General features: G+C 48.8%; 1 protein-coding gene across 1 annotated transcript in view; it reads right to left on the reverse strand.

Moving 5' to 3' along the window:
• LOC143639721 (F-box-like/WD repeat-containing protein TBL1X) overlaps positions 1–26156 on the reverse strand; it is a 166676-nt gene that overhangs the window by 73576 nt on the left and 66944 nt on the right. Inside the window, exon 2 of the mRNA XM_077107767.1 lies at positions 24959–25028. The gene's annotated coding sequence lies outside the window, so the exon portion shown is untranslated. The remainder of the gene's footprint in view (positions 1–24958; positions 25029–26156) is intronic.

Consider the following 26156-nt stretch of genomic DNA (forward strand, 5'->3'; position numbering starts at 1 on the left):
GGAGGTGATACTCAGAGCCTAAGCTAATATTACGTAACCATTCTGAAATGTCAGATACAAACATGAACATATTGCCACAGGGGATTATTTCCATGATGAGCTCTCTTCCTATCCTTTTCCCAAGGAGAAGTCTTTTAAAATGCTACTTTAAGAAAAAAAAAACTCCTTCGTCTGATCACGGATGCAAAGTTAAATAAGAGCAAACACAATACTTACAATTTGTCAAGGGATTTATGTGTGAGAAGCATCCAGGAAGCTCATTAGCAAAAGAACTAATTCCAATAAGCTGCCTTGGTCCAGGCAGGGATGCACCCAGAATGCAAAGGATGTTCGTAATCAACACTGGATTCTGCGGGATTTTTATCCTGACTATAAGCAAAAGTTCTTTTGGAACGTCTATTTCAAAATGATATTGCACATATATGTTGATGGTGAGGTTCATTGCCAGGCAACAACTAAAAAGAAAAAGTGGCTCCTATAAGCCCTAAACTAATCTAAAATAATAAAGCTCATTAATTTTTTGATGAGTTATAATGAACATTGTTAAAATAAAAAATGACGAGAATTAATGAACACACACATCGTAAAACCAGCAGACAATGGGTTCCCGTATCTCCAAGAATCAGTGTCCAACTGGGAGAAAAACAGGGCCAATCTGAGAGGACACCCCCTGGGATGCTCTCAGTGGGTGCTATAAATGAGAAGGATCGCCTTGAGTGGCATACTCAAACAAGAAACTACAAGAAGGCATGGATTGTAAAGCTTAAAAATAGGGGCAAAACCCTAATAAAGCCACAGTATATTTAAGAAAATAGTTGGCATTTTAACAACAGAGATGGACAGACGTAAGGAAACCCCAATAGCTCCAGCCTACAGTCCCTGATCCCGAAGCACAGGCAAATAAACCTCCCCTGAACCTCAGCTGCAAAGCACAGACAGCCTCTCTGGATTCCAACAGAGGCAGATGGGGTTCATTCCCCATCTCAGCGCTCACAAGCTCCCTGACCCCGAGCAACCTGCACCCCCAGGGATGGATTATAGCACTTCTCAAAGAACAGCAACCAGCTGCGCAATTAAACAACCCCGCTGCAGCAGAGATATTTCTGGGCACCCATAAGTTATTGACTAATGATATAGCTGGCTCAGGACCCTAAGATCACGGCTCCCATACTGGGTGGCACTGTGATCCCCAGAAACCCATGTTCGACTCTTAACCCCTGGTACCTACGAATGCGACCATGTTCGGCAACAGGGCTTTTGTAGATGTGATGAAGCCAGACTCTAAGAGGTTGGACCCTAGATCTAATGACTGATGGCTTTGTTATTGGAAGAGATTTACAGACAAGCAAGGTAGGAGGCCACATGAGGACACAGGCAGGGGCTAGAGGGATGTGGCCACAAGCCAAGGGACACGCAGAGCCACTGGAGCTGGAAGAGGTGGAAGGGGTCTCCGGCAGAGCCTGCACGAGCAGCCAGTGTTGACCACACCTTAACTCTGGGCTCCAGAACTGAAAGAGAATACCTTTCTGGTGCTCTAAGACACCCGGCTGGTGGGAATTTGTTATAGCACTTCTGGGAAACGCACGCTACAAAGTCTGATCACAGCACCGACGACAGGCACAGATGCAGTTGTGTGAGTGTGCAGGCCTGCTCATCCAGACGTCCACGTTCAAATCACACACATGCCAATGTCACTCACCTTGGGGGCAAACCCCACAGGATGCCCACAATCTCAGCCATCAAATGCAACAACGCCATCAGGTAACATTTGAAAACATCAAAAGGGAGGCAAAAGGCCCCCCAAAGAGCAAGGGATGGAAACGTCAGTGACGGGACACGGGATCCCGAGGCAAAAGGACGGCTCAGAAACACTAGCCCCATTGCACCCGAAACCGATACTCTGTGGCTCGTGGAACTTACTACAAGCATTTTCACTGCCTTAACATTACACTAAAATATTGTTTAGCCAAAAATAAAGATGGCAACAACCTGAACGTGCTTCTGGATGATGAATGAACAAAATCCAGTTACACCTACAGTGGAATCCTACGCAGCAATCAAAAGGGGTGTGGTCTGACACATGGTAGGACAGGAAGGAACCCCAACAGCAGGCCCAATGACGTGGCAGCCACAGAGGCAGAACCTGTATGACGCTGGCCTCTGTGAGAACACTAACCACCACCAGGTAGTGCGCTTTGATGGACGGTGTGGATTGTGAACTGGGTCTTAATCCAGCGGCTGAACCACACACAGGTCATTTCGCTTGGTGTCTGAGGTTTATCACACCCGTCAATTCTGCTCAGGAGACCTTACTCCCTTCACCGTGGGCTGTCCACACTCTAGGACGTCACAGATTAGTCATCACTGGACTGGCAACTCCCTCCATGCTCCCAACCAAGGCTGAGCCTTGAGAATAGGCACCCGGATCCCCATCACCTGGGGGGTCCCTTAAGCTGCCCTGCTCTTTCCAAGGACAGAAAATGCCCAGCCAGGCCCCTGGCATCCTGCCCTCTAAAACTGCCTGCAGTGTAATCACGGCAGGGCAAATCCACTTTTAACCACCCAGCATTCTGCCGGCAGCCCTGTGGTTCCAGAGCAAAGAGCACACTCTTCCACGTCTGCCCGACTTCCGCTGCTGGGGAACGCCTGTGGGTCAGGACGCAGGAAAGACCGACTCCACAGCAGAAGCACCCGGTTCACAGCAGAGATGGCCAAAGGAAGGGAAAACCCACAGGCAGCCATCGTAAAGCTGAGCTTAAAACCAACCAAGACCAATGCTGTATTTTCATAATAATAGCTGCCACATTTAACCAAGAGTCCTCTAAGGCCAGCGCCCACCCCATTCCCTTTTCATGGGTCCCTGGAGGACTGGAGAATCTGAAGAGCTAGCAAGTTTTCAAGACTGCTCCCTTGACCCGGGTCAAGGACACAGCCACCCTCTGTGAAGGAAGATGGGAAGGAAAGGCCTGGACTTCGGCACCTCCTCTGGCCAATTCCTTTCCCGCTCTCCAGGGTTCCACTTATTTCACAACAGCCCTGCAAGGCAGGTAAGATCTCATTCAACACTGACGCGGGTAATGAGCAGCCAGAGACACAGCCTGTTGAGGTGAGAAGTGAAATTTGAGGGTGGGCTGGTCCCAGGACTCCCCCCAACTCCAGTGCAGAGTTCTTGAGGACTCGTGTCAGCATGTGCTTCCATCCCGGTACAGTAGACCCAGCCAAGGGATACAAAAGTCAGCTCTCCGTTACCGTGACAAATCCCCGAGATAACCAACTTACAAAGACAAAAGGTTTGCTTTGGCTCCTAGTTTTGGAGGCCTCTGACCATGACCAGGTGGCCCTATGACTTTTGGGCCAACAGTGAGGCAGCACATCCTGGCGGGCAGCTCTAGTGGAGCAAAGCCACCGACCTCACAGCCAGGGTGACAGAAAGAGAAAGGGGTGGAAACTCCAACACCCCCATCAAGGGCCTTGATGAAGAACGTCCATAAACCTTAGGTCCTCAGAGTCCAGGGTTGTGCTGGGAGCTGCTAACAATGCACCCTGTGCCCACGACAGACCCAGACTTCTGACCGACGGAAGGGAAGCGAGTACTCGGTGCAAACCCCAGAGTTGGGCACAGGGAGCTGTTGTAATCTTTTCAGGAAGAAAGGGAACATCTCCAAATCCCAGTGCCCAGCTGCCAGGCAGCATCACTAGCAACCCCACCCCCACCCAGCAAGGTCAACCCTGCCTGCTTCCCCCCCTTCGGCACCCAGGCCAAACCCCTCCCCCACCCCCCACCCCGTTCTCTCTCCCCCTGTTTAACTTCCTCTAAGAATACTCAACTGCATTGTAATTGCAAAGGCAGTCACGTGGGAAGAGATATTTTCAAAATGATAGTCCACAGAGGTAGGCACAATGGTGCACCCCTGTAATCCCAGTGCCATGGGAAGCCGAGGCAGGAGGATTGCCGAATTCAAGTCCAGCAGGGCAACTTGGTGAGATTGTCTCAAAAAAATAAAAGGAGCTGGGAATGTAGCTCAGTGGGAAAGCACCCCTGGGTTTCATCCTCATTAGAGAGAGAGACAGACAGACACACGCAGCCAACTAAAGGGGCCAGAACAGAAGCTTATACTTCACAAGACACACGCCCCCACCCCGCTTAAAACCAATGAAGACCAATGTTGTATTTTCATAATACTGTCTGGTTGGCTGGGAGCCCAACTAACACACCCTACACCCTGGCCCTAATTGTACCAGATAATTTTAGAGAGACGGTTAACAGGGTTAAGAAGAAAATATTGAGTCTGATTGGGCAGATGGGGCTAATTAGGTGTCCTGTTCGAGAGGATAAATTTTAAGCTAAGGATTTGAAGAAAGACGACGACATACAGGGAAGAACTTAAGAGACAAATGGTAGGTGCAGTGGTGCAATCAGGAGAGAATCACAAGGACAGGGAAAAGCCCACTATGCAATACAAAGAGCAACGGACAGCGTGCACTTTCCCTTAGAGTTCAGACACAACACTAATCAGATCCATTAGACCAGGGTGAGCAAATTATGCCCGGGAGGCAAAATCTGCCCAGACTGGTCGCCTGTACACATCAAGCTGGAAAGAACAAAGCCCTGCCATTCTTTTATCTAGTATTTATGGCTGCCCTCCCCCTAAAACCACAGAGCTGAGCTACTGTGACAGAGACCTTAAGGTCCACAAAGCCAAAACACTACAGGGACTCTGCCTTCTACAGAAAAAGTCTGCTGCCTTCTGTGCCAGACATCTTCATCACATGATTTAGAGGAAAAGAAGAAAGCTTAGAGATTTCTCTAATTACACACATACACAGAAGAGGGAGAGTGGGAGAGGAGGAGATAGAAAGGGAAGGGAGGGGACAGGTAGGGAGGGAGAAGGAGAAGGAATTAGCTAATATAGGCAGAGGGAAAATGCAAACATACACTGAAAAGTGTCTCTCCTATGCTACCAACCTCCTCCTAAAAGGACTAGGAGGTCCAAATCTTAGGATTTCCTTCCAGTCATGCTCTACCAACATCAATCTGTACCATATGCCGCCTCCTGGTTTATATGCAACTTGTGATAATGTATCCTCCTATGGGAATACGTTATGAGACATGAATTGGAAGCAAGAAACCACAGAGTACTAAGCTCTACGCTTAGTATCCTTTTTTCCTATATATATTTAATAAAGTTTCATGTTTTTACTTCGAAGACGCACACACCACTTGTCTTTGGCATATTCAATTTGTCAGCATCACTACTCTTAGATCTGGGGCCATTACAAATTACAAGAGGGGTCACCCGACACAAGCATTTTGATACCATATAATTGATATAACATCGGGACTACCAGGAGGGTACCATATACAGTGTGGACACGTTAAAAAAAATGGATAATTCATATCAGAAAAGAGATGGCAAAAGATTTCATCAAAATATTCAGAACACGCATTTTAAAGCTTATGGATTGTTCAATTTTGTCTTTCCAGACTGTGGTTGGCCATGTGTAATGACACTGCAGAAACAAAACCATGGATAATGGGGAACTACTGTATGAGGCATCTTGTTTTTGTCCACGCAAACATGTCATGTGGTGCTTCTTCCATATATAGAATTATTCATTTTTTTTCCTATCGTTTGGTAGATTTCATGCTAGTGTGTCCTCATTTAGTAAATTCAGGATTGACACTTGGTATTCATCAAAGCAGAAGAATGAACCGAGAGAGAACTTCTTTGCACACATTTAAGATATCTCCACAAAACAAATCTCAAAATGTAACAATTCTAGGTTAAAGGGTACAAATGTCTCATATTGGAGAACAGGTTGGCAAACTGTCTCACAAAAAGGTTGCATTCAGTTTATCCTGCAGTGTCTTTGCACCAACAGAACACAGGGACAGACAAGCTTTCTGACTTCTATTTAATGGATTGAGGTGAAGTGGTTATCTGGTTTTTCATTTGCATCTCCAACCTAACAAGGGGGATCCTTCCACCTATTTTAGACCTATCTGCTTCTTTTCCCAAAACTATTCACATATTTAGCCCTTTTCAGTCTGTTATGGTTTGAATGTGTGCTGTCCCCCTCCCAAACTCCTGGTAATGCAGGAATATTTGGAGGAGAGGCTATTAGATAACGAGAGCTGTGAGCTGGGGTGCAGCTCAGTGGTAGAGTGCTTGCCTAGCACACACCGAGGCCTCAAGTTCAATCCTTAGCAGCCCCAAAGGTGGAGGGAGCGCAATCTGTAACCTAATCAGCCCACCCTGATTTGAATGGGTTAACTGGGTGGTAACTGCAGGCAGGTGGGGACTAGCTGAAGGAGGTAGGTTACTTGGGGGGCGGGCCTTCCAAGGATGCATCTTCCCTGGGGCCCCTTCCCCTTGTTCTTCTCTGCTTCTTGGCTGTCAGGAGCCAAAAAGCTTTCTTCTGCTGAGCCCTCTGCCAAGATGCGCTGCCCCATCTTAGGCCGAGAGCAATGGGGTTGACCATCTACGGATCGAAATCATGAGCTCCAGGTAAATTTTCCTGCTCCAAGTTGTTCTTGTGGGGGGTTTTAGTCACAGCAATGAAAAAGCCAACTAAGACAGAAATTGGTACCGAGAAGTGGGGCTGTCACTCCGACTAACATGAACGTGTGGTTTAAGTCTTTAGATGTGGTTGGCGGGAGAAATTTTGAAAAGTGTAGAGACGCAAACTGGAAAAGCCTTAGAATGCTATAGGCGGAGGTCAAGGAGGGAATGTGGTGGGACCTCAGAAGACCAGAATGCCCACAGGAAAGCAGACTGTGCTCAAAAGGTCTAAAGGAAACGAGGACCCCATCGTGAGCTGAACTAGAGGCCACTGTGTCATATTCTGGCAGAGAACTTGGCTACATTTCGCCCATGTCCCGAGACACTGAGGCTGAATTTAAAGGTGATGGCATCATTACCTGGCAGAGGACATTTCAAGGCAGCTCTGCATTTCGTCAGTAGCAGGGATATTACTGGAAGCTATTAGCCAGGTTTACTGTGGTAAGAAAGCAGAGTTCAGATTTTCTAAAAACTTGCAGTCTAACTCTAAAAAAAGTCCGTGTAAACCTGGGGACGAGGAAGTTGCACTTGAAGGGATTATGTCTCCTAAGGAGATGCTAAGTACTGCGCACATAGAAAATAGGAAGGATGGTTGAGGATGTCACAAAAACTTGCAAGATCATACCCACTACCGGTTCGAGGATGTAGCAGGGGGAATCCCTTTGCGATTTTGGGAGCACTCGGCTTGCCCAGGTGGGCCCAGGAAGTTGTTTCATCATGCTGAAACAACTTGGTGCTGACCATGTGAGCACGAAGAGGCCGCTGCACACGACTCCAGGGGGCCAGCTAGCAGATGACCTTGGTATCATCCGCGTCTGGTTCTGAAAAAACGCAGAATGGTCAAGTGAAGTGTCATGGAGGTTTCCACCAAGATTTTAAAGGAAGGCCTGGGGGGCCAGCCTAAGTATAGCAGGACCACGGCCCCTGGAGCTGTCCCTGAGTGTGTGATGTGTGATGGGGAAGCAAAAGCCAGATAAAGAGCTCAGGAACCAAGCGATGCCAGTAACATGGACAGTCTGCCAAGAGCAGCTGTTGGCTGCAGAGAAAGCCAGGCTCCAGGAGAGCCCGTGGGCACCGCAGCTGGCAAGGCCAAGCAGGCAGGGCCACCCAAGCCCTTTGGAGAACACATCTCAGGGCCACGGGTCCGAGATGCTGCACGTGGAGTTACAGAAGGAGTCGGGGGATCCGTCTGCTCCTCTGGCTTTCAGTCCTGCTCTGTCCCTTTTCTTTCCATGCCCCTGATCCTCCCATTTGGGATGGAAATGTCTAGTCTTTATTTAGTCTTTATTTATCATGGTATGTAGGATGTAGGTCACTTGATTTTGACTTTTACAAGAGTTCACAGGCAAGAGTTTGCCTTGAGTCTCAGAGAAGACTTTGGGCTTGGACTGGACTTTGGGACAATTGAACTCTTAAGCTATGAGACTCTCAGAGATGGACTAACTGCATTTTGCCCTGTGAGATCAACATGAGGTTTTGGCAGCCAGGGGTGGAAAGTTATGGTTTGGATATGGGGTGTCCCCCCATAGCCCCCGTCAATTCAGGAATATCAATACAGAGGGAAAATGATAAGATTAAAAGAGCTATAACCTAAGTAGTCCATTCGGGCTTGAGCAGACACGCTGGGTGGTGACTGCAGACGGGGGGCATGGCTGGAGAAGGTCACTAGGGCCGTGCCCAGGAAGGGTGCATGTGCCCTGCAGCCCCTTCTCTGCTTCCCAAAGACATCTATGGACTGAGACCTCCAGAACTGTAAGCCCCCAATGAACTTCCTCCTCTACGTTGTTCTTGTCCAGTGTTTTGGTCACAGTGATCGAAACAGCTAAGACAGGAGCGCATATATTACAGGAATCAGGCTGTGGCAGTATGTGCTTGGTGGTGTTGGTTTGATATTTATGACCACCTCTGAACCTCCAGATAAACCAGATGCAGCACATGCCAAATGCTTAGCACTGGTTAACACTGTGTTCTCTTTAATCCTTACAAGTTCCATGAGGTAATTCATTGAGAGCCCCCCCAAGAAGAGACGTGAGGTTCCTGCATCATTTTAATCATAGTTTCCACAAGCATTGCTATTCCCAATAGACCTGCATTCTTTTCATATTTATCGCAACACTTTTCTTTATATGCCACAAACTGTCTTTCTCAATAAATCATTAGCATCTTAAGAGAACCCCACGACCAAAAGACAACAATCTGTTTTCCCTTCCCTCACACACTCCCACAGCCCGAGAGAAACAAATAGGATGAGATTCACAGTCACTGATCGCAGGAAGCAGTGACTAGGCCTCACGTGGTAAGAGACAGAATGCGACCTCCCGGGGAAGAGAGACATCGGAAATGTGATTACGTACATGACAATAAGACTATTCTGTATTATAGATTCAGTGGGTCCTTAATCCAATGGCAGGGTCTTCCTGAGATAGGTGGGAGAGCTAGTGGGGGGCGGGGGCACGCATGTGAAGACAGGGGCGGGAGATGGAGGGATTCAGCCCCAAGCCAAGGGATGCCCGAGTGCCCACAGGTGAAGAGAGACATGGAAGAGACCGGCCCTTCTGAGCCTCTAGGACCCAGGCCTGCTGACCCCCTCGAATTGAGAGCATCACTGTCTGCTGTTATAAGCCACCCTGTTTGTGGCTATTTGTCATGGTCATAGAACACAGGATAATAGAATCACTAGGTATTTTTTAAACAATCCTTCTACATAATGCAAGCCTGTAGTTCCAGTGGCTGGGGAGCCTGAGGCAGAAGGATCACAAGTTCAAAGCCAGCCTCAGCAACTTTGTGAGGCACTAAGCAACTCAGTGAGACCCCATCTCTAAATACAAAAAAGGGCTGGGGATGTGGCTCAAGTGGGTAAATGCCCTGGGTTAATCCCCAGTAGGCCCCCCACCAAATCCTTCTGTATTAGAGATACTACCTGAAATGTTTGTGAAATGTAGTGCTATTTGAGATGTGTTTTCCCCTCAAACAAAGGAAAACACACACACACACACACACACACCCCACGAGGATAGCAATTAATAGAAGATTTTGATACGGCTATAATGGCAGAAGGATCCCGGTGAAGAGTATGTGGGAATATACAGAAATATTCTATATACTTTTGAACCTTTTGACTATTTCCATATTAACCCAAGGGGCGTACGTCAGAAACCAGAAAATATCCCCCTTGAAGCAATGAGATTAACTTTAATCGTGGGAAACCTGCAACACTGAAGGTAATCGGGTGCCCTCCCCCACCCCTGCTCTGCAAAACAGTCTCCTTCTTGCAAAGCTTGATGTTTCTGGGTTCATTTCTTTACCAAAAGGCTGGGCCCGATTTTCACAATTCCTTCTCGGGGACCATGCTGCTCCAGTGTCACCTAGGTTGCACTAGAAAGAAGTAAGGGGGGCCGAGCTGGGCTGGGCAGGTCTCTCAGGAACCCACCACTCATCCCACACGCACGAGGCTTCCTCTGACCTGACCCTCACCTTTCCAGTGTGCTCTCAGAACGTGAGTGGCTGCACATCAGGCCAGGGCAGGATCCTGGCAAGCCAGAGGCTGACCTATGTAGGCACTTGTGACCTGTGGAGTCCCTCACCATGTGGTGGGGCCTTGTCCTGTAGCATCCCAGAGACTCCACGTGCTGGATGTCAGAAACGGTCCCTAGGGTGACAATCAAAATGCACCTCTAGACATTGCCTCGTTCCCCCTGGGGAGCATAATCCCCACTTTGCAAGAATCAGTCCTGGACATTCCTTCTGGGTGAGCCCAAACACTGCTATGTTCTTATCTATCTGGGATAAAGTGTGAATTTGGCTCTACTTTCTATTCAACAACTGTAAATCTTATAATCCACAGAGCCCCCCGGCGGGGGGGAGTATAGATAGGCAGCATGCAAGTTTAATCAGGCTCACTCAGAAGGCCTTTGGGGAAGGTAAAATAAATAATTATGGCATCGGGCCACCTGTGAAAGGGGTCTTCAAAGTCTTAGTTGAGTTGTGTGCAATTTCTAGAAACAGCAACAGAAGTTGCCATTGCTTTTTCATGGTCTTTGATTCTTCAACAGCAATGACAACCAACACTAATAGTAACAGAGGCTTACGGACAGATAGGATGGTTAGCCCACATCAAAGCCTGCCACAGCACAGCTCACAAACCATTTAAAGCACCCCTGAGCTAACCGTGTGTTTAACAGTTGCATTCCCAGACTGTCGCAAAGGCTGGAGATAATTCCAGATCTGCTTGCTGCATGTCTAAGTGCACGCAGAGTCGTAAATCAGCATGAACCCCTCCCCCCAAATCATTTGACCTATCTCCTTCCCTTCAACACCTGAGTGCTGTCACCCACCACCTTGAACAAAGAATTTCCCCTCAGTAGTTACCTGGGGCTCCCGGGAGAACCTGCAGAACCAGGAATCCCCCAGTGCAGAGGGTTATCCTGGGCTCTGCAAAGAGAACTAACTGAATCTGAGGAATTCCCCTCCTGATCATTTCTCCCATCAGATTGTGGAAGAGGAAAAAAGCCAGGCTTTTGGATCCCTCCCCACCTCACAGAAGGTATCCGGACACAAAGGATCTCACCGTGGTTCCAAATTCCAACTCCATCAGCAAGACATCAAGGCAAGAAATGGAAAGGCTAGTCCCCGAAAGCTGTAGGAAGAAGATCCCAGAAACCTTGTCTGTTCTGCTAGTCGGTGGCCTGAAGCCCCCCATCCTACCAAATTTAAAAGTGGGGCTTGAAATGATACCTTTGAGGTGGCTCCAGCAGGGGCCATGGGGACACGTGCCACAGGTCATTGCCCCTCCCTAAGGAAGCTGTTGGAGCTAGGCTCTGTTACAAGCTGTTTCAGTTCTCTTCTGGAAAGGGATCTGCCCGACACCTCCCCTCTCCCACAAAGGGCACCCCATGATCCTCACAGTTGCAAACACAAAGGGGAAAAAAAATTCCCTGCCACCCCAAGCAACATACTAATGCCCACCGGGTTTGTGCTTCAAGGAATTCCACATTCTACAAGATCCAAGTCCCCTGGGGCTGCAGGTTTGCCGAAGAGCTTATTTTTGCACGTTATTTCAGTTTAACTCTTGAATAACTGTCTCGTTTGTTCCCTTGCTGACACATTGATCCTCCTTCAATTCATGTTATGTGCAAAACTGGGTAACAATGACAGCCATGGATTTCGAGAAGCGCCGTGGGTTTCTTTGATGGCCATCATCAGCATCACCCGTTTGGCCAGCCGCCCCAGCTTCTTTAAGATAATCGATGCGACGATGACACACAGCATCTCAGAAGGAGCGTTCAACGCCATCCTGCCAGGCATGGAGTTCTCTGCCAGAGGCGTCTGTGCATCCTGCCACAGGCGACCCATCTGAGCTCAGGCACAGGGAGACGCTCCTTTGATCATGCCATCAGCTCTGCCTCTCCCTGTGAGCCTCTCTGCCTGCTCAGAGGCGTGTTGGGCTTCCAGAGACCATGCTGTGCGCCTTGAGGGCAGCACTCTGGGAGCGGGGGTGTGGGGCAGGGGGAGAGGGGTCCCTGGTTAGCATTCTGAAGAACTCTATTATCCCACTGTTTCCATCTTGCCAGACCTGGAGGAGACACCCAACTTCCAGAGGTTTTCTAAGTACCATGGAGTGTTGAACAGACTCACTGGAAGGTGAGAAGGACACAGCCACGCTCAGCCTCCCCTGGACCCAGCCGAGCTTTGTTAGCTGGGCACACAGCAGTGTTGGGGAAAGAAGCCTGTGCAGGCAAGAGCCAGGGCACAGTGCCCCGCTTCTCGCCTTAGCAATCGATCCATTAAACAGGAGACAAGGGACGGATGCTGGGTCACCAACTCGTACCAAACACTCACGTCTTATTCTTATACTTAATACAAACGACAGCCGAGAAGCCACATGGTGGGCGGGGCCTGGCTTCCTGCCCACACCTTGGTACTCCCAGGCACAGTGCCTGCTTGGAGTGTACACCCCATGGACAGGTCCCCACCCCTCCCTGATGGAACTGAGTCTGCAGGATGCCTGAGGACCTGGCCAGTCCTGTCAACAGAAAGCAGAGTTCCTTAACCACAGGACATTAGGGGTCTGCACTGGAGGATACTGAGGAGCATCCCCAGCCCCACCCACCAGAAGCCAAGAGCACCCTGCTACCTAGTTTGGATCTGGACCATGTGCTGAAGGCTTGGTCCTGAGGGTGGCAATAGCGGGAGGTGGAAGAAGTGGGGCCTAAGGAGGAAGTTGGATCACAGGGGGCATGTGCTTAAAGCAGAATTGGGGTCCTGGCCCCTCCTCTTAATCATGCGGCTTCCCAGTCACTATAAGATGGGCAGCTGGTTCCAATACATGCTCCCCGTCATAAGGTGCTGCCTATGGATTTGGACCAAGTGGCCATGGAATGAAAACATGAGCCAAAGTCAACCTCTTCTCTTAGTAAGTTGATGACCTCAGGTATTATGTTACAGTCAAGGAAGCCTGACTAATACACATTTCACCCATCATGCCATCCTAAACATCTCCAGACACCGTCCCAGGTTTCTCTGGCGCGTGAAAGGGATTCATAAAGTACCCCTTCTGAGAAGCACTCTCCTAAAGGCAGTGGAGACCATCCTCGGCACCCACAAAAATAAGGTCCCAGGTAAACGCAGCCCACCCGTCAGACTGCAGATCTGTCTGCTCTCTCCCACGAGGAGAGCCAAGGGCCACACTGTAAGTTAACTAAAACTTGAAATTCATCTCCTCAATCATGCTAGCCACATTTCAAAGGCTCCCGAGTCCCTGCAGCTGCTATAATGGATGGCATGGCTACACAGCAGTTTGGGGGCCACAGGGAGCTCTTGGAAGTGTGCTACTGCAACACCAGGAAGCTGCTTCGTCTTCCACCATGGCTTCAAACTTCTCTAAGACCTCAGAAAACCACTGTTGGGGGCAAATCTAAGTCAACACCATGATCACTTAGGGAAAAGGATCAGAGTTTTTGTTTTTGCATGTGTTTTCCAAAGAACTATTTTCTTCAAATTGACTTCAGTGTGGACAAGTGTATAATTCAAAGAGCCATAATTCAAAGAAAAAGGGATTTGCCCCCAATTTATGCGCAGTTAAAGAAGTATGAACCTAGGAAATACCGAGATCCATCTAAAATAACCACCCAAGCAGAGCAGCGGGACCTGTGTAAACAACCTGCTTGATCTCATCATGTGACTCCAACTCTCGGGGTGGATGAGATTCCAGCTGCTCTCCTGGAGTACCCAGGTCCACCCGGAAGCCTGTCCCAGGTGTGGCTGCACTCGCAAAGCGCTGAACCAAAATATGCAGACATGAGCCACGGCCCGATTCCCCCACGACACAGGCCATGATCACATGCAGTTCCTCATTCCCAGCCACCTAATGACCTTCCAAAAGCAAAGAGTCTTCTGAACCAACTCAGGACCTGCTAAACACTGAGCAGCTCCAATATGTCATGTTTACAGGTACACAAGGTGGAAGGGGAAGAGACTGGACCGTTGAAAAGTTTCATTGTGTCATCTCAAGACCCTTGTCTAAAAAAAAAAAAAAAGAAAAAAAAAAAAAAGAAAAAAGTATGCTTTCTTCTCTATTTGTTATAGCGCTTATTTTTATAGCCTGTTTCAGTCAGGTCATTTGGTTGCAGCAGGGGAAAAGCTGACAAGAACAATTAGAGGAGCAATGTTTCTTTGGGGCTCATGATATACGAGGTTCAGTCCATGGTTGGCCGACTCCCTGGCTCTGGCCTGAGGTGAGGCGGAAGGGCCTGGAGGAGCAGCAGCAGCTCAGGACAGGGCACCAGGAAACAGAGCTCTGCTCACCAGGGACAAGATAAAAACCACAAAGGCCAGGCCCAGCCCAGGGACCACCTCCTCCAGCCACACCCCACCTGCCTACAGTAACCACCCAGTGAGTGCATTAATCCCCTGATGTGGACTAACTAGGTCACAACTCTCATAACCTAACCATTTCACCTCTGAAGTTTTCTTGCAATGCCTTCCACATGAGCTTTTGAGGGACCCCTCATACCTAAACCATAATACCAACACTTCATTGGGTCTGACTAGAATCTAGACTTCACCTTGCCGTGCCCAACTACAACAGTGCACAGGTAACCTGCTCTGAACAACCAGTATTTCGGTGATGGAAGTTGGTCAAGAGAATGTTATTAGTTATGAAAAACTAATGTTCAGCTGGCCATGGTGGCACCAGGGTGGAGTCCAGGCCAAGCAACAGGTGCCATCACCGGCCTCGCCCAAACACTCACACCCAAACTCAGACTTGTATGTTCACAGCGGCATTATTCACAACAGCCACAAGATAGAAACAATGCTCTGACTATCATGGCTACCCCACGTGGCCCTGGGCACCAAGGGCAAATGCTTCTTGCTCCTCTGTGGCACACAGTACAACGAGGTCGCCCTGGTGAGGAGCAGGGTGGCGGGGGATGGTGCCAGGTGCCCTCCAGGCTCCCAGGAGGCTCAGAAGGCCACATCGGCACGGCTTCCTTCTTGCTGGCAAACTCCGGGCACGGTGGGTATGATGGATCACACGCTCACCTGTTTTCTGACAGAGAATCTCCCCCAGCCAAGGCCGAGACATAATCAACCACATGAGCTGGAGATTCTGTGGTCCCCTTGGGCATCCTGGGCAGACGACGGGGCAGAAAATCCAGACAGGTTTTCTTTAGGGGCTTCAAGTGCATCCATTTATCGCCATCTCCCAATCCCCCATGGCCCACCACACCCCCCCACCTTCTGCATGCAACCTGTTCCTTCCCATGAACCCACGGTCCCCACGTGGTCAGCTGCAGGCTGAGTTTACCAAGATGCCCGCCAGGGTGGATGCCCCCCTTTCCTGGCTGCCACCAGGTTGGGAGACTGGAGGAAAACGAGGTCCAACAGAACCGAGAACTCGTTCCCGTCACCGGACTTTGAAAGCCAGCATCGGAGACACGGACGACCCCACGCCAATCCCACAGGTTCCTCAGATGCTCACGTGGGAGGAGGGCTCCCCTTTCCTCCAAGGGAGGCTGAGTGGATTCTGCTGCAGAACCAAACCAGAGCGAGCGCAGGGCGAGAAATCCACCCTTGACCCGCTGATGGATCGTGTGGCCAATTAGGTCACGGTAGTCCTCGCCAGCCGGGGCCCAGAATCTCTTTATTCATAGTGCAACAGCCCACCGCAGCTGCAGGGCCGAGAGGTTTCCAGAGCTATAAATCCATCTGTGCCCTGCTCAGCTGAACTGCATGCAAGATTAATATTCCGCCTCCATTCACTGACAAAGACAGATAGCCACAGAGCGCGGGAGGACGCCGCTCCGTGTAAACAGACACCCAGCAAAGGAGCCGGGCCCAGTGACCTGCAGCTCAAGTTGGGTGTTTGGAAGAAATAAGTATTTTACAAGCCAAACACTATGTGGTCCCATCAAAGGAAAAAAGAAGGAGAACACATATGCACGCGTGCACACACACACACACACACACACACACACACCCCTTAAAATGGATGTAAAAATTCTGAAAGGTTAGTAAACACCAGGCCCTTCAACCCTGTCAAATGCAGAGCCTCCAAGAGGGAAGTCTTTAAGGGGGAAAACTCAAACCAGGCAGCCCATAACGCTATTCATTTTAAAAGAAACTATACATTCAAATGGGAATCCTACTTAAGGCTAGTCAGCCATGTGAGATGAATGCCCACAGGTAAAGATTTCCTCTCCGGGCTCACCCGAGGAACCAGCAGCTATAGACAGTACAGCTTCTGCAACTGGCTTTTGATTATCCCAGACAGCTCCATGCTTGGTCCATACACATTTCCCAACCCCAACCGAGAACCAAATCCAATCTGTGCGAGATCAGCCCAAGCCCGAGATCCAGTCCCCGCACCCAGAAGGCAGGTATTAGCTGCCAAACAAATGAACAGATGACCCGAGATTAATTCTGCTGTCCTACTTTGCACTAAAATAGCAAAGAAATCCATTTTGATTATCCCTTGTAAATAAAGTTATAAACCAATCTGAGCTCAAAGATCCCCACGGCCGATAAACAGCAGCTCCTTTGGCACTAAGTGTTGTGAGAACACATTGGGAACCACGTCGGAGCCAAATATAGAGCGGTGATTTCTGCAGACGATGTTTAAGTGACAGACACCACATTTCAGAATCATCAAGAACCCTTTCATAGAAAGATAAAACTTCATCAGGGCTGATTGCAGAGTGTCTCCAAAGTTTATACACACAGAGGGAAAGTTTATGCTTTTGCAGGAAACTAAAGTTACAAGGGATGGAAAAAAGAAAGTCCATTCCAGAATGGAGGGACGGCAGGTGGGAGTGGGACTCTTAGCTGTCCTCATTCTAGAGGTCCTGGCTAACAGCTCAGGCGGGGAGAAAGGTGGGACCAGATCCACAGTGGAAAGCAGGCTGGCACATATGGTACTTCCACTACAGCTTTTACTTACCACTTTTACTGTTCTTCTCCTGGGAAACTTAGGATCTCAGGACAGCACTTTCTATGACAGAGAAAGTACATGAAAAAGCTCTGGAATTTTCTGTGTGGCTGGATGATTCTACTACCCACCGCCCGGAATCACTTTCTACATCTGAAGAGCAGTCACAGCACGGATCGACTTTGAAATAACCTGACTAAACAAAATGGGCAGTCAATCTAAACAAACTTTCTCCAAAGTCGACATAAAAACAGCCAACAAGCCCGTGAGAAAATGCTCAATATCATTTGCTCATCGGGGGAAATGCACATCAAAACCACAGAGTGATGTCACCTCACCCGAGTAAGAATGTTATCAAAAAGATTAAAGGCGACAAGAGCTTGCAGGGATGGAGAAAGGGGAACCTCTGCACACCATTGCTGGAAATGTATAGTAGTACAGCCCTCGCAGTAACCAGGATGCAGTTTTTTAATACAAAAAAACACACAATGTAGATATACAGCTGGGGAAGCAGAGGCGGGAGGACTGTGAATTCCAAGACAGCCTCAGCAACAGCAAGGTACTGAGCAACTCAGTGAGACCCTACAAGATAGGACTGGGATGTGACTCAGTGGTCGAGTGTCCCCGAGTTCAATCTCTGGTACTATTTCCCCCCAAAAAGTAACACTACACATCTCCAAAATCTGGAAGAAGGATTTAAGTTTTTACCATGAAGAAATGATGTTTGAGAAAATGCATACATCTAAGCCCGATTTAAACATTGTATATTTGTAAATATTATATAGCACCCCATCAATATGCTTACACAGGAATAAAAATTATGTGCACTACAGTTAAAAATAAACTTTAAAATCCTTGGTAAATAACTGAAGAACCCACTGATGAACAGATAGATGAATAAAATGTACTCTGTATACATAATCAAACACTTTTTAGTCTTAAGATGAAAATCCACGGGCACAGTGGTACAAGCCTGTAACTCCAGCAAACTTGGGAGGTTGAGGCAGGAGGCCGGCCTCAGCAACTTAGTGAAACCCCGTCTCAAATAAATGGGGCTGGAGTTGTGGCTTGGTGGTGAAGCACCCCCGAGTTGAATCCCCAGTACCAAAAAAGAAAAAAAATCCTATCAAATGCTACAACACAGACGGACCTTGAAGGCATTATGCTAAGCGAAATAGGTAACTGGTCAGAAGGGCACATGAATGGACTGCACTCTGGGAGCGCCCTAGAGTAGTCAAACGCACAGAGACAGAAGGTAGGAAGATGGGGGCAGGGTTTGGGCAGTGAGGAACAGGCAGTTAATGTTCAATGCAGACAGTTTCAGGGGGTTGGGGGTGTAGCTTGAAGCAATGAACTGTACACTTAACACTAGGTAAGAAGGTGACTGTTATGTGAGGTGTTTCATAACAATGTAAGAATCTTCCTTTGCATACTGATTCAAATAAAGACTACAATCTTCCAGAGTCTCAGAACTATGTTCACATTTCCCATTAAAAAAAAAAAAAAAAAAAAAAAAAAAAAATCAATGCTGCGTACGGATGTGTTAAGGTGGGAAATCAGGAGGATTCCATAGTTATTCAAAGTCATTACATTCAGAATTAATACCCAGTATGAAAAAAGATCAAATTATCAAATTATGCAGATTATTTAACAGACTATAAATACTGTGGAGTTAAACTAAGTTGACGTCTTGATATATGATCATATTAACAAAAACATCTCAGGCTCAATGGTGCACACCTGCAATCCCAGCTACTTGAAAGGCCAAGGCAGGAGGATCATGAGTTCAAAGCCAGGCTCAGCAACTTAGCAAGACCATAAGCAACACAGGGAGACCAGACCCCTCTCTAAATAAAATAGGGCTGGGGATGTGACTAAGTGGTTTAGCGCCCCTGGGTTCAATCTGATGGATGAATGGATGGATAGATGGATAGATCATAAGTTCTGGGAACACAGATAAGTGGTATGAGTGCTTGCCTAGCATGCACAAGGTCCAGGGTTCAATTCTGGTCTAAACAAAAATCTCACAATATTTTTTTTGAAGTCTCAATTTGCAGTCTTTTTAATTTTACTAATTAAAGAGCACAACCCTACAAACTCTGAATAAACTTCAGTCAATAGCTTGTAGGACAGAGCAGATGAGGTCAGGAGAGAGGGTAAGATACGCAGCGGCCAGTGCCCTCAAAGTATCTCCGATTGACCAGAGAAGTGACTAAGGTTAGTACAGAAGGGTATGCAACTTCAAAGACAGGTTTTTTGTTTTGTTTTCCTTTTTTGGTACTAGGAATTGAACTCAGGCAAGCTTCACAATGTAGATAAACAAAAGCCAGGTCTAGTTGGCCCTACACAAAGAGAAAGGTCCAAATAAATCCTTCTCCCACCCCCACCATCCCACCCCTTCCCACACAGGCACAGAGCAAAGGCCATAGGAGGACACAGCCAGCCAGGAAGAAAGAAACTTAACCGTTCCAGAAAATTCCATCGTTTAAACTACCCTGCCTGTGGCACTTCATTATCACAGTCTGAGCAGACTGATACAATATCCTTATTTTCCAAATTTACAGTTTTACTGAACCTAAGAGTCCCTTTAGCAGGACTGAAACTGTCCGATTTCTTACCATGATGCTTTGCTACACTACCAGGCAAGACGACAGAAGGCAACACTTGGCCTGTGCTACGCCCTCCACCAACCAACTTCAATGCCACTGCGGCCTGGGCGAGTCTGTGGTGGGGACTCTCGGGTGAGTGCAGAAAGTTGGAGAGCATCCCTGGTCTCCACCCTCTCCCACCAGTGTCAAACACCCCAGTGTCACACCCCAGCTGGGACGTCAAAAATGTCTCCAGACATTTCCGGACATTTCCTAAGGAAGGGAGAGAAATTGCCCACAGTTTGGAGCCACTGTCCTGCACTTAAAGAGAGCTATGCCTGTTATCCCAGCAGCTCAGGAGACGGAGGCCAGCCTCAGCAACTTGGTGAAGCCCTAAGCAACTTCGTGAGAACCCGTCTCAAAAAATAAAAATAAATGGGGCAGGGGCTCAATGGTGGAGTGCTCGCCTAGCATTTGCAAGGCACTGGGTTCAATCCCCAGTATCACATAAAAAATAAAACATTAAGAAAAATAGCTAAAAAATAAAAGTAAAAAATAAATAAGGCTGGGACTGTAACTCTGTGGTAAAGTGCCTCTGGGTTCAATTCCCAGTACACCCCCTTACCAAAAAAGTGCTAGTGGGAACTGCTCATGTTTATAGAGGAAAAATGAAAGGAAACACAAAGAAAAACAAGATTCTGAGATTTGGGCTAAGAGCCAGAACTAGTGGAAAAGGTCAGGCACGGAAGAGTCCTTCAAGGCCCGTTTACAATCAGAATCTCTTCGCATCCTTTTCAAGGATTCCATCCTGACCACATATGATTATTTATGTCCGTCTGATGCAAATTCAAGCATGAAGAAGTTCACTGGGAAGTGGGTACGCGCTGCATTCCCGAGTTTGAAAGGGAGGAGGCGGCTTGTGTGGAGAACGTGGGTCTCCAGGTCAGGCAACCCACCTGCAACCCAGGAAGATTAAAGTTGTTTGAAGGAAAAGAATACCCAGTCAATCTGAACCACAGGTTGGGAGGAGGAAAAAACAAAGGAAGGGTTTTGTCAAACAGCACTTTATCAGCTGGGGACCACAAAGGGCCATTCATTGTTCCATTGGCTTATCGTGTGAATTCACACCTCTGAATCAACAAGCTGGCGCCCAAAGGGTGCCTGGGAACCTTATAGGTTTCCATAAGATGGATCAGCAACAACCCCCATCCACCTACAAGGTTCAGAGGCCCTGGCGCTCCCTAAGCAACCCCTCCACCAATCTGTATGCAACCCCCATGCCCAGGCTGGGTGACCACGGGGATGCACAGACACTGTTGTCCTCCCCACGACTTCCAGCTCCAGTTCATTTTAGAGGGAGCCTCTGTGGCTCCAGGGAAACACTTCTCCAGAGTCAAGACCCCTCGCAAAGACCAGGGGTCATCTGTGCCCTTCTTAGATTTTATGAAAAAAGGAAGTGGTTTGAGAAGTGCCCACCCATTTCTGTTACTAATCACAGGGTTCCAGTTTGCATGTGGAATGTCCCACAGAGGCTCATGCATGGAAGCCTGGGTCCCCAATTCAGCCACGATTAGAGCCGGAGCCTTTGGGAAGTGCTTAGATCATAAGTGGATTAATCCACTGATGAATTCATAGTTTGATGGCGTCACATCACTGGGACATGGTGGAACTGTAGGAGGTGGGTCCTAGTTAAAAGAAGTGGATACTGGGGATGTACCTTGGGGACTCTATCTTGTCCCTCCCTCCTACTCAATGACATGAGCCGAGCAGCCTTCTCCGTCACTCCCTTCCACCATGATGTTCTGCTCACCTCAGGTCTAAAGCAATGGAGCCAGCTGACCACGGAGTGAACTTGTCAAATGGCGAGCCAGATAAATCTTACGTCTCCACTGGTTATTCTCAAGTACTTATCACAGCAACACACATACACCAGGCCACACCAACACAGCTGCAAAGCAATGCATCTTCTATCTGGGGCTCTTTAGAGACTCCAGGGAGCTCCTCCCATCGCATCCAGGCGGGTCACAGGGAACAGGGAGAGGGAAGAGAGCCAAGAGGAAAATAAAGCACGCACGCACCCCAGCCCAACTGGACGCCCACACTTCAGTGGGCTGGACCCACTTGGAAGCGGGGCTCCACCACACCCTTGCACAGAAGGGACTCGGACATTGTGCCAACTTCCCAGACGTTCCAGAGGGCACAGCTGAACGAAGCATATGTGAACGAACAGCTGTTGGGCTCCAAGTTGCTCTGGTTTCTGAGGATCCACTCCAAGTCCACCGGCAATCTCCAGCCTCCGTCCTACCATTTATAGCATCGGTGACGCCGATATATGTGGACCTCAAGTTTCCAGTGCTTCCCAAGGAGCTAAACCCCCAACAGAAAAGCCAGGTCCTCTACTGGCACTTCCTGGACACAGCAGGGATGGACAGCTGGCCCCTGGTGAGAGCAGCCAGCTGGCTGTCACAGCAAAGAAAGTGACAGCTACCTGATAGGTCCCTGGGCTCGACTCCTACCGTATGGCATGGACCTCAAGGCTTGCTAGTGTCCCAGGGCGCAGCGTCTCTAAGCTGCCTCCTTAACATGACTGCCTTCTCTCCATCCAAGGGGAAACCAGGCCCAAGGGATGACCTGGAACAGCCCGGAGCAGGAAACGCCCTTCAGCAAGCCAAAGGATCAGTGGACTGTGGCACATCCACACCCCAGAATCCCTCTGCATGAGGGAAGAATGAGCTCTGGAAGGACAGGAAAAGTAGGGATGGATCTCCAGGGCATCAGGCTGCACAGTGTCAGTCTGCAAAAGCTGCATGCTGCAGGATTCCATTCAGATAACACATGAAATGAAGAAACGACGGAGATGGAGAGGCAGAGCCCAAGGTGGACGGATCCTGCCCCTGGACTATGGTAGCGGCAACACTCTGCACACACCTGGGATCACATTTCACACAACCACACAGGCAGAGCTCCTATCACCAGACAGGGCACGCATTCACACCAAAAGCACTTTGCCAATGCCCATTTCCTACTTGGGTCAACTCAGCACTGTTGAGAGACACGGTCACTGCAGGGAGGCAGTGGCGGGACACTGCAGCTTGCTGAGATCTGCAACTACTTACGAGTCTGTCATGGTTTCAGAACAGAAGCCTTCAAGCCAGGTGGGTGGCACACTCCTGCAATGCCAGCTAGTCACCAGGCTGAGGCAAGAGGACCCCAAGTTCAAGGCCAGCTTGGGCAACATAGCCAGACCCGGTCTCAAAATACAATTTAAAAAAGGTAAAACATAAGGGAGACTAAGGCAGGAAGATTTCAAGTTCAAGGCCAGCAGCAGCAAATTAAGATGCCTTAAGCAACTTAGTAAGGCCGTGTCTCAAAATAAAAAATAAAAAGGGCTGGGGATATAGTTCATCGTCACTGGGTTTAATCCCTAGAATCCCCTCATCCCCACAAAAAAAAGGTGGAGCTCAGTGGTAGAAGGCTTGCCTAGCATGCACAAGGCCAGGTTCAATCCCCAGCATCACGGAGCGGAGAAATAATAGAAGGCTCTAAAAATAACAGTGTCTGATGGATGAATGAGTAAACAAAATGTGATCTATGCATATCACGGCTCAGCGTTTGGCTGTTCAAAGGGACAAAGTACTGACATACGACACCCACATGCTAAGTGGAAGACAGCAGACACAGAAGGCCGCTTGGCACAGGCTTCCATTATTTAAAGTACCCAGGAGAGGCCAACGCACATGGAAAGAAAGCAGATTAGTGGCAGCTACATGGCGGGAATGGGGAGTGACTGCTAATGGCTACGAGGTTCTTCTGGGAATGTTGAAATGCTCCAAAGTTGAGGAAGGTGACAGCTGCAGAACCCAATGTCTAAAAACACTGAACAGGGGCTGGGGATGCAGCTCGGTGGCCAGTCTGTCACATACAGGACCCCGAGTTCTGGCCCCAGTACTGTGTGTAAAAAACCAACAGCGATGAACCCTGGAAGGGGTGAATTGTCTGCTGTGTGAATCACATCTCAATAAAGCTGCTGTCAAGATAGAACCACGTTTGGCACAGAGTTTTGCAAGTGCCCCTGCACTCATGATGGGTGGCACCTCAATCAACCTCCTGGCACACCGCATATAGCCCTAAGCTGAACACACACCAAGGGCTCCTGCTGTATCAGACCTCACAGCTTAGCAGCACAGCTGGCTGCTGGCCCTGGGATGGAGGGCTCCCTGGGGGCAGCCCACCGCTCGTGACGAGGGTGGGAGAAGTCCCAAATTCAACATCTGAGGTAGGCTCATTCCGGAAGGAGTCCAGCCGTGAAGTCAGAGGCTGTGGGCCTGGCCACCTTCAAGCTGGGGATTGTAGGTATGTGGATTTTGGTCATGATTTTCTCTTCTCTCTTCACCATAGGAGGCTCTTAGGTCAGTTTTGGTGCTCTTTCAAAGAGACAACCAAGGGCGGTGTGTCCCTTAGGTGTACCCAGGTAGACCAAACATGGCAGCTCCCACACTAAAAGAATCCAGGAAGTTTTACTGAAAAAACACCCAACACCTCTTACATCCCCGTGTTGTCCACAATAGCACAGAAGTAACAGGCTCAGAAAGACTGTCATCTGCAACAGAAGGGCTGTCGAAGTGCCTGCAAAAGGTGGTCTCGATGGTCCCCACGGTGAACCTACAGCAGGTAAGAGCAGCTCAGAAGGCCTCATTCTACATGAGTCAGGGTCTGTCCACACTGAAAACCAGCAGACCCAAGACTGAAGGAACAGGCCACCTGGGGGACCATGCACGGTCCACGCCAGCTCAGGATGGGCCAAGCAAGGCTTCCGTGGAAAAATTTGGCCTGTCTACATAGTGTCACAGCTGCCTGTCATTTCCAAATACATTGAGAGGGACACATAAGACAGAGGAGCTTCCACCACATAAAAGCCAAACACTTTCTCAATTTGTTTATATAAACCAAACTCCAGAGCAAAGACAAATACCTCGCACGTAAATGGGGGGAAACATCAGAAGCTATGTGTCACTCCAAGATGCACACATTTTGATGACCATCTCCGTTTTTCTTTTCTAAACTTCATGGACACCTGAATTTCAGAAGCTAAATGTTTTAAATAGAGTTAGTAGGGCTGGGGATGCGTGCAAGCCAGCAGTAAGGCGTTTGCCTGAGTTCCATCCCCAGTACTACAAGAAGGAAAAAAGGAGTTTGAAGTGCTGACAGAGAGCTTCACATTTTTCCCCCAGCAAAAATCACCTATTGCAAAGAATCTCAAATTTCCATTTCCAGCACATAAAAGAAAACAAACATGACCGCGTGGCTTTAAGCATGGAAAATACAGAGAGGTTGACGGGTTGTTCATTTCATAATAAAATCTCCTTCACAATTCCACTTACTCAGAAGTAAATGCAGGCCAATCCTTCTTTCCGGGGCTTATGTTGAGACCTCTCTTCTATCTTGTATTACCTGTTAACGAATAAGACTCCAAGTTAAGTTCAAAACATAAGCAAACACATCCCAAGACAGTTTCACCCGCTCCCTAACCAGCCAGACGTCTGAGTGAGCACGTACAGTGTCCAAGGTCAAGGGTAGACCCCACATAAGATGGGGGTCCCGCGAGATTTCATCCCCAGGGACGATGTGATCATCTTAGTTTGCGCAAGTACATTCTGTGATGCTGCAATAAAAGGGCTAGGGACGCGTTCACCCTGATGTAGTTGACCCAACTGCTGTACTCTGGCACCAGAAGGCTGTATTAATAACTGCATTAGGTGGTGGGCCACCCTCACTGGTGGATTTAAGGCTCAAGCCTCTGTTGAAAGCATGCTGTGAGGCTGTTCACACAAACTGCTCAAAAAGTGTCACGATGCTCAGCACATCGCCAGGCAATTTCAGGACCCAAAACCCCATCGGCTCCAACAACTAAACGGCGCTGTCTTCTCTGCCATGCTAAAGCTCGCTAAGTGAGCACACAGGTATTTCAGAAGGCAAGTCAAATCTTTCACCGACAGGAACTCCATGTTGAGCCCTGGGGAAGACGGGAAGGCTGTGGAACTTGGCGAGAAAGGAACAGGGACAATTAGCTATGAACAAACGCACAAGGCAATTTCAGGTGAGAAGCAATGAGCACTAATCGGGGACAAGGAACAGACCCTGAGCAGGAGGAGAGGGACTTTGCCTCTGAGAAGGGCAAGGTTGCAGGGGCCATGCACAAGTCCTGTGCCAAGAAGGAATTTGGCATGAGGACTGGGGACAACAGTGGGGAGCGCTTTCCGTAGGACTTTCTCCGGCATCTTCCCAGCTCTGGACATCAGGAACAGGGCACAGGGGCCCCTCATGGAAACACCCGACTGCCCTTCCTGCTCTCCAGGCGTTTGCTCTGAGCGACTCCAGGGCTGTGGCCCCTGGCAGAGGGCACCCGCGATGCTGTGCGCAAATCCCGACAGCCCACTCGCCCGAGCACTTGACTGCCTACGAAGCCACCTTGACCCTGCCTCCCCCTGCATTCTGAAGAAGGGAAAGAAGGGACTGGCTGCAGACGCCCCTCTTCCTTCTGTGGTGCTGGGGAATCGAGCCCACCCCCATCTTCCTCAT

This window comes from Callospermophilus lateralis, chromosome Y (assembly GCF_048772815.1).
Source record: "Callospermophilus lateralis isolate mCalLat2 chromosome Y, mCalLat2.hap1, whole genome shotgun sequence".
NCBI classification, from domain to species: Eukaryota; Metazoa; Chordata; class Mammalia; order Rodentia; family Sciuridae; genus Callospermophilus; species Callospermophilus lateralis.